Source organism: Lissotriton vulgaris, chromosome 6 (genome assembly GCF_964263255.1).
Source record: "Lissotriton vulgaris chromosome 6, aLisVul1.2, whole genome shotgun sequence".
In the NCBI taxonomy this organism is placed as follows: domain Eukaryota; kingdom Metazoa; phylum Chordata; class Amphibia; order Caudata; family Salamandridae; genus Lissotriton; species Lissotriton vulgaris.
The window spans coordinates 390,369,728-390,387,436 of NC_141694.1; the positions used below are offsets into that span (position 1 = coordinate 390,369,728).

General features: G+C 43.3%; 1 protein-coding gene across 1 annotated transcript in view; it reads left to right on the forward strand.

Moving 5' to 3' along the window:
• Positions 1 to 17,709, forward strand: part of MYOM2 (myomesin 2) — a 731,038-nt gene that overhangs the window by 173,501 nt on the left and 539,828 nt on the right. The window lies entirely within an intron of this gene.

Here is a 17,709-nt window from a genome sequence, read left to right on the forward strand (position 1 = left end):
GAATGTACAATGATACATTTGCATGACATTTGCTGCTAGCAAAAACATAACTCTGTCTTTCAATAATATTGTGTGTATATATAGTAAATGTTATATTGGTTTTACATATATTTTGAGATACTTTAGTAAATGAAATTTTAAGGTTTGTTTGTCAAGAAATTAAATGTGGTGCGATGAAGATTTCAATTACAATATTTCTAAAGATGGGAGGGTATGTCCATCTGTTAACATACCAACTCTGTATACTCGCAATGTGGGCATCAGAGACCACGGCCCACATGCATCAAGCAGTTTTGTAGTCGCAAACGGTGCGATTACTTAAAATCGGACGTTTGCGAATGCAAAAGTGCTTTTTGGGATGCATGAAGCAATTTTAGAATTCGCAACATTGTTGCGAGTTCTAAAATTGCGGGTGCTTTTAAGAAGTCGCAGATGTGCGACTTCTTAAAAGCAATGCATCATTACTTTGACAAGTGGAAATTCGCAATTAGGGTTCCAAATTTACCGAGTGGTTGAACCACTCGGTAAATTTGGAAAAAGTGTTTAAAATGCTTTGAATGTCTTTTTTTCAACATTCATGTTTCACACACACATGTCCTTAGGACATGTGTGTGTGAAACATGATGCGAAAAATACATTTCAGGGGTGCATGGGGGGGTCTTTTGGACCCCCCCTGCACCCATGAAATTTTCTAAGTGCCACTCGCAATTTGCATTGACTCCTATGGGCCTTTTGGCCCATAGGAATCAATGGGAATTGCGAAAATTAACTTAAGAATTCGGTATTTCTTTGGGATTCGGTAAAAATTGTGATTTTTACCGAATCACAAAGAAATACCGAAAAAAATGATGCATAGCATTTTGCACTTCTTAATTTGCGATTCCTTATTTTTCGCAAATTAAGAAATGCAAAATGACACAATGATGCATGTGGGCCCACATCACTAACAGCCTGATTCATGAATGGGCCGTTTTGCGAGGCTCAAATAGCGAATCATAAGGAATCGCTATTTGAGACTCGCAAAACGGTATTCATGTAGGAATCGCAATAGTAATTGCGATTCCCCCTGATTCCTTATTTGCGATGAGCTAATTGCTAATCGCAAATAAGGAATAACTCCCCATGCATTCCTATGGGCCAAAAGGCCCATAGGAATGCATGGGGAGTCATTCCTCATTTGCGATTAGCAATTAGCTAATCGCAAATGAGATTGCGAGTACAAGGGTGCCAGAGGTGTCCAAAGGACACCCTGTAGCACCCCTGCATGGAAATTAACACAGGTGTTGCACACACACATGTCCAAAGGACATGTGTGTGTGTAACTTGCAACTCAGAAAAATGCATTTAAATGCATTTTTCTGAGTTTTCGCAATTTACCGCGAGGTTTGACCTCGCGGTAAATTGCGGGCCGAAATTGCGATTTCGCAATTGTAAAATGGATGATGAATTACATTTAAGGAATCTCAAATAGAGATTCCTTAAATGTAAATCCTCACAAATATGCGAATTAGCAAATAGCGATTTTTGCATTTGGGATGTTGAATCCCAAATGCAAAAATCGCACTCGCAAAGGGCCAGATTCTCAGAATCTGGCCCTTTGCGAGCCGATTCGGCCTTGATGAATAAGGCTGTAAATGTTTTAGGCCTCAGAAACCCAGGCATTTCTCTTCAGCTGTTGCCAGGCATTAGCTATCACATACATGTACAGACTTGTCTCTCCTTGGAATGGAATATATACTAGTTGGAATGCATGTAGTCTAAAACTAAATATTTTTGCACAGGAGCTGTTTCGTATTGTAAATTTATAATACAAATGTTTATAGTAGATTTCAATTCTTTTTATTTTAACCATTTAGACATTTTCTGGAGCCGGAATCTAACGTCAAAGTTTTCAGTACATTGTACAATTCAGTAAAATCACCGTTGCAGTGTAATAAACCACAAAAAATCGTACATTTGAAAAAAATATTTTGAAAGCATTCCTCTCTTCGAATCACAAGACTACTGAAAGATCCAAACCTGCAGATGCTTTGCTAGGCTAAGATTGGATTTTATGGTTCTCAGTTTTAATGGCTTCTGCTTTGTTAAAAAATGCACATGCCAAGGTTTAGGATTTATGAAACGACAAACCTCAAGCCATAAGACTTCTCTTAACAAGTGTCACTTGGCTTGTAGAATGAATACATTAATAATGGCGTATACATGGTGCCCACTACCTTGGTCCAGGGGACTTGGAGGTTGCTTTCTGAACGGATCCAAACGAGATACCTTTTCAAGGCTGCCTTGAAGCTGGGGATGGATTTAATGATTCTCTACACTGCCATTAATGGGGCTTCAACAAAGAGTGCCCTCCCATACAGAAGATATATGGAGGTATAGCTAATATCAAACCCCATTACCAGATTGGACAAATGAACAAATGTCAACCACTCACGAACAGTAGTTCCACAATTCAGTTCAGACTGAGTGCACACATAGGAAAGTTAAGGGTTACTATCCTGTCATACATTCCTAGTACAGAAAGAAAATGATTCTTTTCACATGCCCAATATTTCAATAGCATTAATGAGCCTCTGAGCACATCTATACATGTAGGTATACATGGGAAACTATGAAGCACAAAGTGGTTATGAAGAAACAATGTGCTGTACAGAGTGGAGTGGAAAGATACAGGGGACGCACAAGTGTATCTTACTTACTATTTTAGCGCAATCAGATGCCTCAGCAGCAGCAGGACTCTACAAGCACACCCAATGGCCGCACCTTCTCTGTTCAACTCATGGAGGATTGAAGTGGCCAAACGAGGAGAGAGGGAATGTGGAAGTTTCTTCCCAAAAAAGGAGACCTAACATTTCAAGGAATAAAGATTAACCCGGAGTCTTCTATTCTACACACCCACAATACCTATAAATGAATGCGTTCCATGATATGTATCACTGACATCCTTCTGTAAGATAGAAAGAAATAGAAGTATAGTGCTCAGAAGATTACAACACAAAACTCTTGATCAATCACGAGCCAACAGAAAATAAGATTGATTATAAAAACAGACTTTGAAGGCACCTGAAGGAACAACAATAAATTGAGAATGCAATTAAGTTTTAAGAAATTTTTAAATTTAATTTTCTGAATTCAGCATGTGTGCAGAGATTAGGAAAAATGTATCTGTTAGTACAATATTGATGTATATAAGTTAGAAATACATTTTAAATAATATTTATGTAGGCTAGTCTACGTGAACAGTAATAGAATTCCACAGTTCCCTAAGCCCTCTTGATATCCAAGGGTGAACTTAGATATCATGGGGACACATCCACTCATGCCAATATGCCCAAACATGGGTGTAGTACACCCTTCCTTTGGGTTGTCAGCCCTACTGTTGGGGTGACTTACCTATTCCACATGCAGAGTTTTTCTGGCAAGAGCCACAGAGGTGTGTTTCATGGCGAGTCTTCATTTGTCTCTGCACTAAAACATGCAGATTGCACAATGCGTAGGGTGGCACAATTCGTGCTGCAACCCTCAGTAACCAATCCAATGCCCTAGGAAGGAGGGGTACCACTTACTATGGATTTACAAGGATCCTAAAGGGATGCCAATTGTGGAAAGAACACTGTTACTGGGGACCTGGGTGGTAGGACATGTGCAGTTAAAGTTCCACCAGATACCATGCAAAAGGTGAGAGTATACTACAACAGAATCCAATGTTCTACAACCCTCTGTTGATGACACAGAGGACATCACAAACAACCGTGAGTGTTTCTGTCTCTGTGCTGAGCGCATGCTCACAAGGGACGATTCAGTCTCTAGCAGTCTGTTATGGGTGGAGCTACACCAAAGGAGAAAAGTAGAAGCAAGAGATTATGAGAATCCTTTGCTGTACTCATAATGGTAATCTGGGAAGAAAGACAACAAAAGAATGCAGTAAATTATTACACACACACTTTGATGTCACTATGTGGTACGTACAATCCTGTCCATACTCACATGTGCAGTGCTTGCAAGGGTAAGGGCACTGGCAAAGAGTATTTAACAAGCTAGATGATTACCTGGATTTGGACTTGTAAAGCTTTTACCCTAAGCTCTAATACTAACTCATTCCATCCATGGCTCCCCATCTCTAACCTTAATGGAGTGAAAATGCCAAAGATCTACTCAATACGTGAAGGAGTTGGTCCTACGCAATAAATGATGGAGTTGGAGTGATGAATACACCTGCAGTAATTCCTACCTTCGCCAAACTTCCCACTCTTCCTAATTCCTACCTTCGCCAAACTTCCCACTCTTCCTACTCTGTGCCCCTCCTAACAGAGACATGTGCAGATGTCATACTGGCAACTCTTGTAAAACTCCTAACTTTCTCCTGCATTCCAAGAGTAAGACATGAGAACTCTGAGCATACTCATGGAAGTCAGAAATAAGTCAGGAATGCAGCAAGAGTAATTGACAGTACCTTCTTTGTGAAGCAAGCCCTCTAAGAGAAACAACGATATTCACAGTTAAACAAAGTTATTTCTCCTTCAATTAGCCAGTCATGGGGGCAGATTTATGAAGGGCTTGCGCCACGTTTACGCAGCCGTTGCGTGCCGCAACGGCACGGAAACGTGGCGCATCCCTGCGCCCTATTTACAACGTGACGCATCTAGGAGATGCGTCACGTTGTACAGCACTGCGCCATGAGGAGGCGTTCCTGCGCAGGGGGGGCGTTCCTGCGCAGGAACGGCTCCTGTAAGTGGCTGAGTGAAATCTATGAGATTTCACTCAGTCACTTTCAGGGCAATGCTGCGTCAAAACCCTGCGCCTGCTTGAAGCAGGCGTAAGGCTTGAGGCAGCATTGAAAGAATAGGCCCCCCCAGAGCATTGCTGGAGCTGCGTCGCGCTTGCGACGCAACTCTAGCAATGCGCCACATTTCCGGCACAGATGCGTCACGCATCTGTGCCGTTTTTGCCCCATGGTGCGCCGCATCATAAATGCGGCGCGCCATGGGTGGCGTAGCTGTGGCGCACTGTGGCGCATGTTAACTGGCGCATCCCTCGGGATGCGCCAGTTAACATAAATCTGCCCCATGGTGTCTAACATCGACCCATGTAAAATGGAGTACAAAACAAATAGCATTGTAGTGCAACTGTAACCAGCACCAATCAAAACAAAAATCACAAACAACATGCTGTACAAGAGACATAGTTGTATAGTACATATTCATAAACCTTGAAAGGTATGTTAGGCTGTGATCACAGCTGATTCCCCTTCTGTCCTCCCCACTCGAGTTTAATAATCTGAAACCTGCAGCCCATAGGGCAGAAAAGAAATGGTTACACGTTTTTGGCCCTGGGTTAAGGAAGGCTAGTCTCCCCTATGACATCTTATAATGCAAATATATAGAGGCAATATGTATTTCTCAGAAAATCTTAGTCATATCACAATTCTTTTCAAGGAACTATTCCACATAACTGTGTTGCAATCACACCAGTGGCCCAATCAATTGTTCAGCATTCCTACGACAATATCTCATTATTTGTCTGGGAAAGAGTCTAAGATGCGGTTTGTATGCTATCAAGAAATATATCCTTTTCTGATAACTAGTATAGTTATCCACCCACTCCCTTTAAATTGCTGTCCTTGATGTCCTTTTACCATAGACAGTGCTCAGATAGTGTTTATTTTGCAGCAGCCACACACCGGGTGCACTAAAGAACCTATTCCCAGCGTGGTACTAGAAAGGTAATTTTCCACTTTGCAAAAATGAGCTCCTCCTACTTTGGAACACTTCCTACCCAAGGAAAATGTAACGCAAACCTCTATGTTTGCCATCCGCGGTGGGCAGTAGGAGTTCCTGCAGGGCGGTGACGTGGAGAGAGTGAGGGGCAGGGTGGGGGGGTAGTAATGTATGGATTACGGAGTTTTACAGGTAAGTAAACATATAAATAAATAAAACGAACTTCGTTGCGTGCACTGCATCGCATTTGGTGATGCAGTGCACGCAACGAAATTAGATGTATTTATTTATATGTTTACTTACCTGTTAAACTCCATAATCCATACATTACCACTCCCACCCTGCCCCTCCCCCTCCCCACGTCACCGCCCTGCAGGAACTCCTACTGCCCACCGCGGCTGATGTTTGCAGTGATAATATCACTTCTGAGTGGTGATTAGTTTGTAAAAGAAAGAGTGCCAGTGCAGCAACCAGCGCTTCTAAGAGTCAGCTCAGCAGAAACCAAAGCTGTATAGTCTTGAACTTACCTCTGGGCTCTTTACCCCATAACCAGACACTACCTGCCCCTTTATCACATTCTTGTAGGTTCCTTATTTGCAACTTTGTCACCGTTTTTCTATCTTTCTCTTCTTTTTCCTTTCCCATTTGTGTGTTTTCCCTTTCTTGCTCTTGGTCGATAGCTGATGATGATAAATAAGTGCTAATGCCCACAATTGAGTGGCAATGGACCCCACTTGCAACCACTGGCTCTAATACTGAGGAAATGTCCCTTGACTCAGCAGGATTTATACAACCTCCATACTATTTCCATTCTGCTATAGCTCAGGAAAATAGAACAATTGGTGTTAAGCAAGTTGAAAGACTCTCTTTAAGAATATGGTCTCATGGAAAAGTTCTAGGCAGGCTTCCAGCTTGACATCGTGCAAAAAATGTAATAATCCACATTCTGCACAACCTATGGGGGCTTAATTATAAGGGAGGTGTTGGAGCGCCTATTTTGTTGGATCTCTGACAGCCTCAAATTCCATCAACTACAATATCCTGATTGTGACACTGACTGGAGGAAAGATAAGTGTCTTCTTCTAAAGTAAAATACGTCATACCTTGAAGGATGAGGCCAGTGAGCTGCCCTACCCCTTTTCTCATCTGAAGACAAAAACAGAAAATGTGGTGCTCCATATGGGCCGATTCCCACTTTACTTCACCAGTCTGGGGACGTTTTTTTAAATACAAAAATATCACTGAGATCATCAATGTCATTTGACATCTGAACAACAGGGTCCATCTACAGAACTGTAATTCCCAGACAAACTATGTTGCGATCACAATGTGGCAGATGTTCACCAGCTTTCTCAAAATGAAACTTATAATCGTTGCTCAATTCTTTCAACATCACCCTTGTTAAAAACAACTCCTGAGCAGAAATCAGGGGCACTTATTCCACTCCAGCAAATACTGTTCAAAATGTGGGTGTGAATTGTAACTTGCCCCTAGACTCACAGGTAGCAAGAGAAGAAAGTGATTGCTTTGGACAACCCTGGAACCTCAACGAGAACCTCTATTTAAAATGTCAATTTTCATATCCCAGTTGTAATTGCTTATTCCAATCTAGGTCAAACTATGCCAACTTCATACACCTGGCAACTCCCAATAACCTCCTCAGTCTTCTTCATATGATTCAGAATCCTACCACAAACCTGAATTAAGTATGTTTCACCTGTGCCTTGGTTCATTCAACGGGTGTCCATATGGCACAGGGTTCTCTTTAAAATTGTGAACAGTGTTCACAAAGTGTTATCCCAGAACTTTCCCACTTATCTGTCCACAAAGTTTTTTTAGTAATGTTTAGTGGACTCTGTGGCCCAAGTTAAGTTCTGCCTAGGGGTCCAAAATGAAGTGCAGTGACCTACAGCAATCTGGCTTCCTCCATAACTGCTGCTAAACTCTGGAACTTGCTACACCACAGCTTGCAAACAAAACCCAATGTAATCTCTTTTAGAAAAATCTCAAGCTTTGCATTGGCGGTCATCACAGGCATCAGAGTCTTGGCTTGAATGGGCCCTTTCACAGTCACGAAGAGCACACATCTTCAGAATCTCACCTTTTCATTTATAGCAGTAGCACTCTCATGCAAGCAAGGAGTTCAGGACCGGAGAAGCACCTCTTGGGGATTGAGGACACTCTAGCGGAAGCCAGCGTAGCTCAGGCAGGTCCAGTTGCAGTTCCAGACAGGTCAAGTTGCAGTAGGTCAGCTTAGCAGTTGCAGTGAGGACTCCCGAACTTGCTGTGCCCCTGTACCTCAGAACAGGTGGTTAGCTAACTGACCATTGGAGTCACTCAGGTTAGTCTGCAGTGAAGGAAACAGATCCAGTCTTCCTTCTCGGAGAGCAGGACAGGGCAGCCCTCAGGGGAACAAAAAGGAAGTCATCAAACACCAGGGCTGTCCTATGGTAGTAGCAGGGCAATCCATTGGGTAACAAGGCAGGCCTCAAGAAGTAGGGCAGTCCTCTGAGGATCAAGGCAGTCTTTCTTCTTTAATAACCACAGATCCATGTGTGTACTCAAGAGTTTTTCCGGAGGTCAATAATTGTACCTGGGGCCAGCCTTTGAAGTGGGGGACTCACTATACTACCCCCACATCTGGCTCTGGAAAGCTCTTCTCTTCCCCTGTCAAGGCTCAAGAAAGCCTGGGGTGACTAAAGGCTAGTGCCAGGTTCCTTTAGGAGTGCTGGAGGCAAGCCCTTTGAAATGTAAGGGAGGTAGGGGACAGCTCTGCTCCAAGCCTTCCTGGCAGATTCGCCATCCACCTAATGACTAGTCTCCTTTTGTCTAATTGTCTGGGAAGAATTGATAAAGCTCAACAGCAGAGCCATTCACAGTCATAAGAGCCTGGACACTGACACAAGGCACCAAAATGGTTGGGACAAGAAAATGCCAACTTTCTAAAAGTGACATTTACAGAATTTCCTCCATTTTTTTAAATTGGTTTGGGATTTTACTTGTCTTGTGTTTCATCTTCAATTTTGTTCTTGTGCAGCATAAATGCTTTACACTTTATCTTTAAGCTAAACCTGACTGCTTTAGTAGCACATCTACCAGTGGGTTAAGTAAACATTAATTTAGTGACTTTTGCGGTTCACCCTGAAAAGGATTGTGGGAGATGCCTGTGCGGGGCTTCCATATCCCTCAACCAATAACCGGATTTCTTACATATGTCTTTTTACCCAAAGGCTTTATTCAAGGAAATAGAAGTGAAACAAATTATGCTTTTGGATTTCTTCACTTTTTGCCTTACTTTCTGACTTACTAAGTTATTTGGAAGGCATATATAGAAAATGGTCATTAAAACATTTCCCAAAAAGAGATTTGTTGCAAACATAGGATTAAGGTAAAGTATAAGTACATCCTAAAAATTATATCTTGGAATACTCATACATGTTATCTGAAGTTCTTCAACTGCCCTGGAACAAGTTTCAAAGAAGAATCCTTGGAAAATGATACTTTGGTGTTGCAGAATGGGCCTGTAGGATTATGATACCATGGACAGTATTAAAAACGATGTGCTTGTGCACCAATGTGTCGGGACAAATTCCTAATGAAGCGTATCTTAATAGTATGCTTCCAGCAGGTTACTCTATTTCAAGATTTTTTTCCTGACTTACATTTCCCAGTTCATATTTTTATTTGTTTTCAGCTTTTGTCTTTTGCAAATACGGTATTTGCCCTACAAACAACGGTCATTTTTCAAATGGAAACTCAAACAGAGCAAGAAAAGCAAGGAAACAATAAAGAAAAAAAGTTTGAGAGTTGGAGATTCATTTTAGTTTCTGGAGCCTCAGGTTTCATGAGTAGCTTCTCCTATCTAGTTATTTTGTTAACTCTTTGGCTTGGTGGTGGGGCTGTTATCGTGGAAGCTGTTTTTCTGTTTTGTTTATTAGGGAAGCGAGCCAGGGTATGATTCCCTAACACTACTCTACCCATCCGGGTTCCAAACAACATTGCACACAATTTGAGATTCGCTATTGTTGTTTATTTGATGTGGCTGAGAACTCCACAGTGAAAAACATTCTTGTTATTGACTGTAACCCATCTATAATTCTGTATGCTGCGGTTAATCTAAGTCAATCACTCTGCCCCTTGTCTGAATGCTAATTGCACCTCTAACAGTGTTTGAATTCAGGACATTACATCTGCTTTCTTCATATAATTTATAATAAATTCTATGTTTGTACCTGTGTCTTTCATTTGCCTTCACTTTTTAGCGAGTGCCGTCAGGGCTTCACTGTGCAACACTTGTGACTCCTCATAAGTGCTAAAATACTGATGATGATGTGTGGCATACTCCAGGGCTGTTACTAAAACAGCAGTTTATGCTCTACCTCTCATTTTCATTCTCAGTGCCACCTATATCTGCAGCTCTGCATGTACCTCTCCATGACATCTCTGTGACACTTTGGGCCATATGTATGAAGGTCACGATTTGTGATTCTGAATTAGCGATTTTTACCAAATCGCAGATTCAGAATCGCAAATCGATATGTATAAAATGAATCGCAAATAAATACCGATTCGGAAAAAATCGCTTTTTATCTGCGAGAATCCAAAAAGCGATTCCTTAAACCCCCAAAAATCGCAAAATTGCGATTCCTTAACGGAAAAAATGCTATTTTGCGATTTTCGCAAATCAGCCAATCGGAAACCTGGTGCAGCTTGATGACATAACTACCAGGAAGTGACTGCCTACCCATGCTGCAACAGTGTTGCTGAGTGAGAGTCACAGTGAGGGAGAGTGGGAGACTGAACATTGCTACAGTTACACCATGGCTGAAAGTGGCAACATGGAAATGCCTGAAACAGAGCAGCAGCAGCAGTAGGGAGGAGAAAGTTCCAGAAAAAAAAACTGACATTTTCGGAAGCAGAACTGGAGACACTGATACAGGAGATGGTGCCAAATCACGATTTGCTGTTTGGGAAGAATTCCCTGAAGGTGCCAGAGACCCGGAAAAGACGCATTTTGGCCGCCATACAGGCTAAAGTGAATGCGCTGAGAGTGACACACTGGAGTGTGGACGTACTACGCAAGCTCTGGTATGACCTGCGCCAGCGCTCAAAAGAGAAGTTAGCTGCCAGGCTGGAGCAGTCACAACACACCGGTGGAGGGACCTCAACTGTGCCGGACTCCACACCTCTGGAGGAACTTGTGGAGGGTACCCTGCTACCAGAGAGCGTGACGGGCGTGGCTGACCTAGACAGCTCAGATCAACAAGCATCCAGACCAGGTAAGAAGCATGCCATCACACCCCAAACCCCACCCCTCACACCCCCCTGCAGCTACCTAGTGGCCTGGGAACCACATTTCATTCTAGAGCAGGTAGACAGGCAGACACAGCAATGCATCTTGGGAGATGTAGTCACGTGAATATAAAAGTTGTGTTAACCAGCCACACTAGGCAAATTTTGCATGTGCAGGTCAGGAAAGGGAAATGAAAAAGTAATGTAACCCCAAACTGTGAAATAATTTATTTTCACATTGCAAATGAGTACAGTTGATTAATGTGTCCTGTTCTGTCCACAGCACCAGCAACTGCATAGCCTCCAGGTAGTGGAAGAGTGATGGAACCTCCAGACTCAGGAGACGCAGGGCAGGAGCTAGAAACTGATGGGGAGAGGAACCCTGTCAATCCTCCGAAGAGACAGAGCAGGAACATAGTGAGGCCACTGCCACCAATGGAGGATGAGGCAGAGGACAGCAATAGTAATTTGCAGACGGAAAACACATATGGTCACAGCAACAGTCCAAGCCACAAGACAGCCAAGGTCCACAAGGCACAGCCAGGCGCAGACATCGCACGGCCAGCAGCTTCGGAGATCAGGCTGAAGAATCTGTGTTTGCCAGCTTGGAATTGAACATGCTACAGGTGCAGCGTCTGCAAGCAAAAAACATAAAGGCTTTACAGCGAGAGGTGAGGGCAGGGCGCAGTGGTATACAAGGCGAACTGAGGGGTGCCATGCATGCGCTTTGTGGAGAGCTGCGCGCAGAACGTGCTGCAAGGTGCAGAGAGATGGAGCGCATGGACTGTTATACACATGCCATTAACCGCTTGGCCCTTACCACTAATATCCAGACCAGGCGCAGCATTGTGATGCAGCGGGAGTTTGCACATGCCATACAGGACATTGCGACAGCAGTTGTGCAGGCAACATCTGCTCTTGATGAGCTGCGGGCCGACCGCACTACAGGCCCTGGAGTACTGACTCCCAGTGAGGAGGATGCCCAGTCAGTGCGGAGCAGAAACACCCCACCACCTATAATGGAGAGGTGCCGTAGTGGCAGGAATAATAGGCCTGCTACATACAATTAGAATAAAGCGGTGCAACACTAACAACCAGCAGGGGCCGCATTTTGTTTGCTTCGAGAGAGGACAACTTAAGACCTGACTTTGCATTCACGCCAGGTTGAATTGTAGCACTGTGAGTTAAACATCTGCATGATATTAGGAGTGTGAGTAGTTGGCAGGAGGGATGTGTGGCATTGTTTCTCCTGCAATTAAGGAATAAAAACACTGTCACACAAATTAGATTTGTCATTGTGTCATTATTTCTTACCTAGAAGTAGTTGTGCGTAATCTCATCACGCCTTTGGCGGCCAGCTGCCATGCGTCCAGGTCCAGGCCCCTCCACTTCAGAGGATTCTGATTCGCTCAACTCCACTGGTGTGCCTTTCCTGGTAGCGATGTTGTGCAGCATGGCACATGCTACCACTATTTTGCAACATGTTACAGGGCTGTATTGGAGTGCTCCTCCACTTTTATGTATGCAGCGGAATCGGCTCTTCAGTATGACAAATGTTCATTCTTTGGTGCCTCTTGTTGAAATGTGTGCTCGGTTATATCGACGCTCCCCAGCATTAGCAGGATTGAGGTAGGGTGTCATGATGAAATCCCGGACTGCATAGGCACTGTCACCTGTGGGTTGAAATGTAAATGGTCAGTCACTGTAATGCACATGGTAGTCAGTAGAAATGTGCCCTATGTTTCTATGCATTTACCTAGTAGGTATCCCTCGCCAAAATCACCTCTTGAGAGTCTACGGTATAGCCCACTGTGAAGGAGTATGAAAGCGTCATGTGTGCTGCCTGGATACTTTGCTACTATTCAGTGATTATGTTTTTGGCATCACACACCACCTGTATGTTAAGTGAATGGTAGCATTTCTGGTTCCTGAATACGTACTCATTGTTTGAGGGGGGGATATTGCAATATGAGTCCCATCTATGCATCCTATGACTTGGGGGAATCGGGCAATATTGTAAAAGTCCTGCTTGGTCTGGGCTAGCTCCTGAGGGGTGTTGGGGAAGTGAATGTGGTGTTGCATCCTCTGTGCCATGGCATCGAGGAACGCATGGAAAAAGCGCGACAGGGCACTTTGTGACACCCCTCCTGCTGTGGCTATCACCCCCTGGAAACTACCTGAAGCAAGCAGGTGTTGTGAACACAGGACCTGGATGTGAGTGGGGATGGCTTGTGTCCTGCGTGTGGGGTGTTCAAGATAGGGTCTGAGTTCTTCAATTAAATCTAGTATTCTGTCTTCCTCCAGTCTGTAGTGGGTGTAGATGTCCTCCTCAGTGTGCTGGTAGATGCTGATAGGCGCACGGAATATCCTCTCCTGGCGTCTCCTCCTCTGCGCAGCAGCTCTCAGTCTTTGCCTCCTCGCTATCACATAGAGCCCAGACATTGTGGAAAAAAGTCTGTTTCATTGTTGGCTTCCTTATATACTTTGCACCTGGTTACCACCTGCTCCCACTTGGTGGTAATTGCGATTTCGAAAATTGCGATGTTCGTGAATTTGCAAATTGCAAATTTTTGATACATTCCATTGCGATTTCTTTTTTGCAATTTCCAGTTTTGCGATTATCGCTAACTGGAATGATCGCAAATTTAGGAATCGCAGAATACAGGCTCTCGCAATGTAAGAATCGCTATTTTAGTGATTCCTTATTTTGAGCTGATTTTTTGCTTCATACAATGGGATTTGCTAATTTTTAATCGCAAACGCTAATTTTTGTGATTCGCAGCGTTTGCGAGTAAAAATTTGCTTGATACATATGGCCCATTGTCTGCAAACCAGAAGGTTAAGGAAGTGAGATGGCCTGACATATACCTATGCCACTTCTGTCTGGCTGAATCAGTGACTTCCCTTTGCCACAATATCAGTGGGTCTATCCACCCCCACAAAATTAATAGGCCTTAAAATTGCATTTATAGACCACAACATGGTGAGATGAAGATTACCTTTCCTAATTTAAGCTTTATGAAATGTGCCCCCAACAGAGAAACAGATCAAGTATTTGACCTATGAGTTGCAACACTATTCTGGTTGAAAATAACAAATGACTTCATAGTATACATTTTACTGCATTGTATTAGACCCATATATGCATATGCTTATTCTTCTCTTAGGGCCTCATTACGATGGCGGATGGACTTTAGTCTGGCTGCCATTGATACAGATTTTGGACCGGCTGCCCATGTAAAGCCGTCTATGTATACCTCCCTACAATACTAATCACAATGCGACCGTCATCACCTATATTTTGCATTGTGGGGGGCTGCGGTCAGTAGCCCCTGCCACAATGTAAAATAGAGGGTGCAGACACATCCCTGCACTACGTGGCAGGCACCCTGCGGTGCCTGCCACATGGGGCAGGGATATGTAGGGGGCACCATAGGTGCCCCCCAGGAAACATGACCTTGCATCTGAAAAAGAGAGTGGCCTGCTATGGGCCCCCAAATCCGTTTCTGCCATTCGTTTTGCGGCGGGTTGTCTGCTGCAAAACGAAGGGAGGAAAGGGATATAATAATCCCTACCACAGTGCCCGCAAGGCAACGCCACAATGTTAGCCTGTTATGTTATGGTATGTTAGCAAAATTTATAATGCGCATGGCTACCCCAGCACCGGGGCGTCCCAGCGCTAGTAGGTCACGCGGCAGAGCTAGAGAGGGAGCTAGGGAGACGGAAATCCCGCAGACCAGTACAGGCGTAGCAGGGCTAGAGAACAGCACAGCTAGATGGAAGCGAACAGCCAGGTTTTAATCTGTTTTCTGAAGGCCAGGTGGTCTTGGGTGCATCGGGCCGCGATCGGGATAGAGTTCCACAGGAGAGGGGCTAGACACCTAAAAGAGCTCCCTCCTGTTCTGCACCTGCGTACTCTAGGAGTACAGGCCAGGTGCAGGTCAGAACCTGTCAGAACTCTGGTGGGCTGTCTTTATGACCGCCATGCTTAACCAACGATTCACCCCACCATCATAATATGGCGGATGAATAAACAGCAGTACGATGGCGGTGAGCTTGCCACCGACCAGCTGGTGGTGGCGGGCCCTAGGCCATCTTAATGAGCCCCTTAGTGTCTAAGGCAGTGGTTCTGAATATTTTTACTTCTGTGGATCCCCACTTAATCATTCCTGGAATCATGGGACCACCCAATGAAAAACTGTTTTCGGGGAGCCCCATTTTCTGGAGGCTTGGAACACTGGCTTAAGCAATTTTGTATATTTGAAGTACAAATCAATATGTGAATGATGATATATTTCATTTCATTCACAAACAAATATTGTAAAAATTCACAATTTTTATTTTAATGGCAAGGTTGGAACTTTTCTAAATTCAACTAAGGCGACCAATCGTCCATACTATATTCTGTTTGATGCACTTGATCTATCACAAGTCAAACTGGGGATACTAACTTCATTTTTAGACTCATATTTCAAATTACTTCACAGTTACAGAACATTTTGGACATTCATTTTTATATGTTGCTTCTTAAATTATATATACTTTATTAATGTGTTAGCATGAGTTAATTTTCCAAGCAGCCTTGGATCCCCTGATTAGGCTTCACCGACACCCAGCGGTTCCCAGACCAAATCACTGGTCTAAGGTATGTTTAAATCATTTTATTTTTCGACAAGAAGGAGGTGCATCAAATGGAGGAGAAAGGAAAGCAGAAAGTGGCAGAGGACATGTCCCAGCAGAGATACTATAGACTAGTTTGCATCTTGTTACATTTAGGCTTTAGTAGTCAACATTCTCCATAATTATTGTTCAAGATTATTCCACACCAACTTTAAAAGTTTAAAAACTGTTATGTCATTTAAGGCGCAGTCTTATTATCTCTAACAAGCAGGGAGAAAATGACGTTTTGAGGTTGTTGCTTCTTTGAGAGGTTTTGCATCAAGATAACATGCCTGACTGTAGGTCTGACTCAAGCTTGACTCGTGCCTCATTCAGGCTGCTCAGCTCGAGGCAACTCTGTAATCTAGACCAAGCCATCCTTTATGTAAGCTCAAGGTACACCAAAAGTCTGCCTTAGAAATAATGTTTAAAAAGAAAACAACATTTGCAATCTCTGTTCCCACAGTGGGAAAGCGCTTCCTTTTCATGAAGTCTAGAATACTCTAGAATAGTAATTGTTTTGTACGAGCAAAGGTCTCACTATGTTACTTGGTTTCTATTTTGGGGCTTGTGTTCACACAGTTATGGAGCTGCATTGTGTATGGTTTAGAGTTTTTAGTGTTCTTTAATTACCATAGTTGTATATTGGAAAGAGGATATATAACATAGTTATCTTTAGGAACCTACCAAGATAAATTAGAGTTGTATGTGTTAAGCCCTTTTGTTATCACAAAGCCTGTGATTTGCAAAAGCCCATCAGTCACTGGTTGAAGCCACAGAAAGGAATGATGTGATGGAAGAGCAAGGAGAGTGTTTCCCTGAAATGGAGCCTTCAACAGAGGGGAATGACGTAGCCCCTGAAGTGGAGTCCCCTGCTGGGACAAGGAGCAGTGTATTTTCCCATGGCCTTTCCCCAGATGAGCTGGCACAAAGGAGGGAGGTGAGAAAGTTCAAGCTGGAAATGGCAAGGGTCAGAAGAAAAGAAGGCAGAGAAGGCCCTGGAGGGCAACAAAGTTATTACTGGCTCATGTACTGAGTTGGATCTCAAAGCTAGGCAGGCAGATTCCAGCAGTAGTGGTGGCAGTAATTCTACAGTGTCTGAATGAGACAAAAATGTGCGCATCCCCAAGGATATAGTGCCCAGTTATGTGGTTGGGGATGACGCCTGCAAATGGTTTTATGCCTACAAGTTAGCCCTGAGTATTCACAAGATCCCAGAAGAGAACTAACGGGGTGATTTGTGGATTCACATGCCTATTGTGGGGCGGGACACCCTTCTTTCTTTAGAGGTTGGGGGCCAAGCCAGCTACTCCTGCACGAAAGCCATCTTTTTTTAATTTATAGGTTTTTTTATTACTTTGGATACAGTTCAGACAGTTTTCATTCAGTCAATTCCCACTGTTTCAAATGGCGAACATGCTGAAAAATTGCAAGGAAAATTACAGAAGAAAGAATAATAGCAGCTCAATACTAAAGCTGCTCATTGTACATTAACAGTACAGCATCTTAGCTTGATCTAGCGCTATCAATTTCCAGCAGTCTTACATAAACAAAATCAAAACATATATTTACTGACCAAATGCCTTAATGTCATAAAAATCTTAGAAAAAAAGAGTTGTTCGCCTAATGGCTGACATTATAAAGTGACAGTGCAAATACAGTGCTCATTTCCTCAAGATTGTAAATGCTGGCAAAGAAACAGTAAAGTGCTTTCTTCCCCTTCCACCTGAAAGTAAATCAGATGATGTATAATGCCGACCAAATGACTAATACAGTAAAGTGAGGGTGCAGATACAATGCTTGTATGGTCGAGCTAACTGACTGCTTGGCGACACAGTAGTGTCAGTGCAACTAGAATATTAGCTTCCTTCTAAAACCTGACAAACAAATAAAAATGCTGATATACCAACATGGTACTGATAAAGTGCTGAGTGGAATCAATATATCGTTCTCCTCTGCTGTTTTTTCTACTGAGGATGCCTCTCCTATCTTTTTATGACGCTGTGTAATGTTCACCCGTGCCTAATACTAGTATTAATTT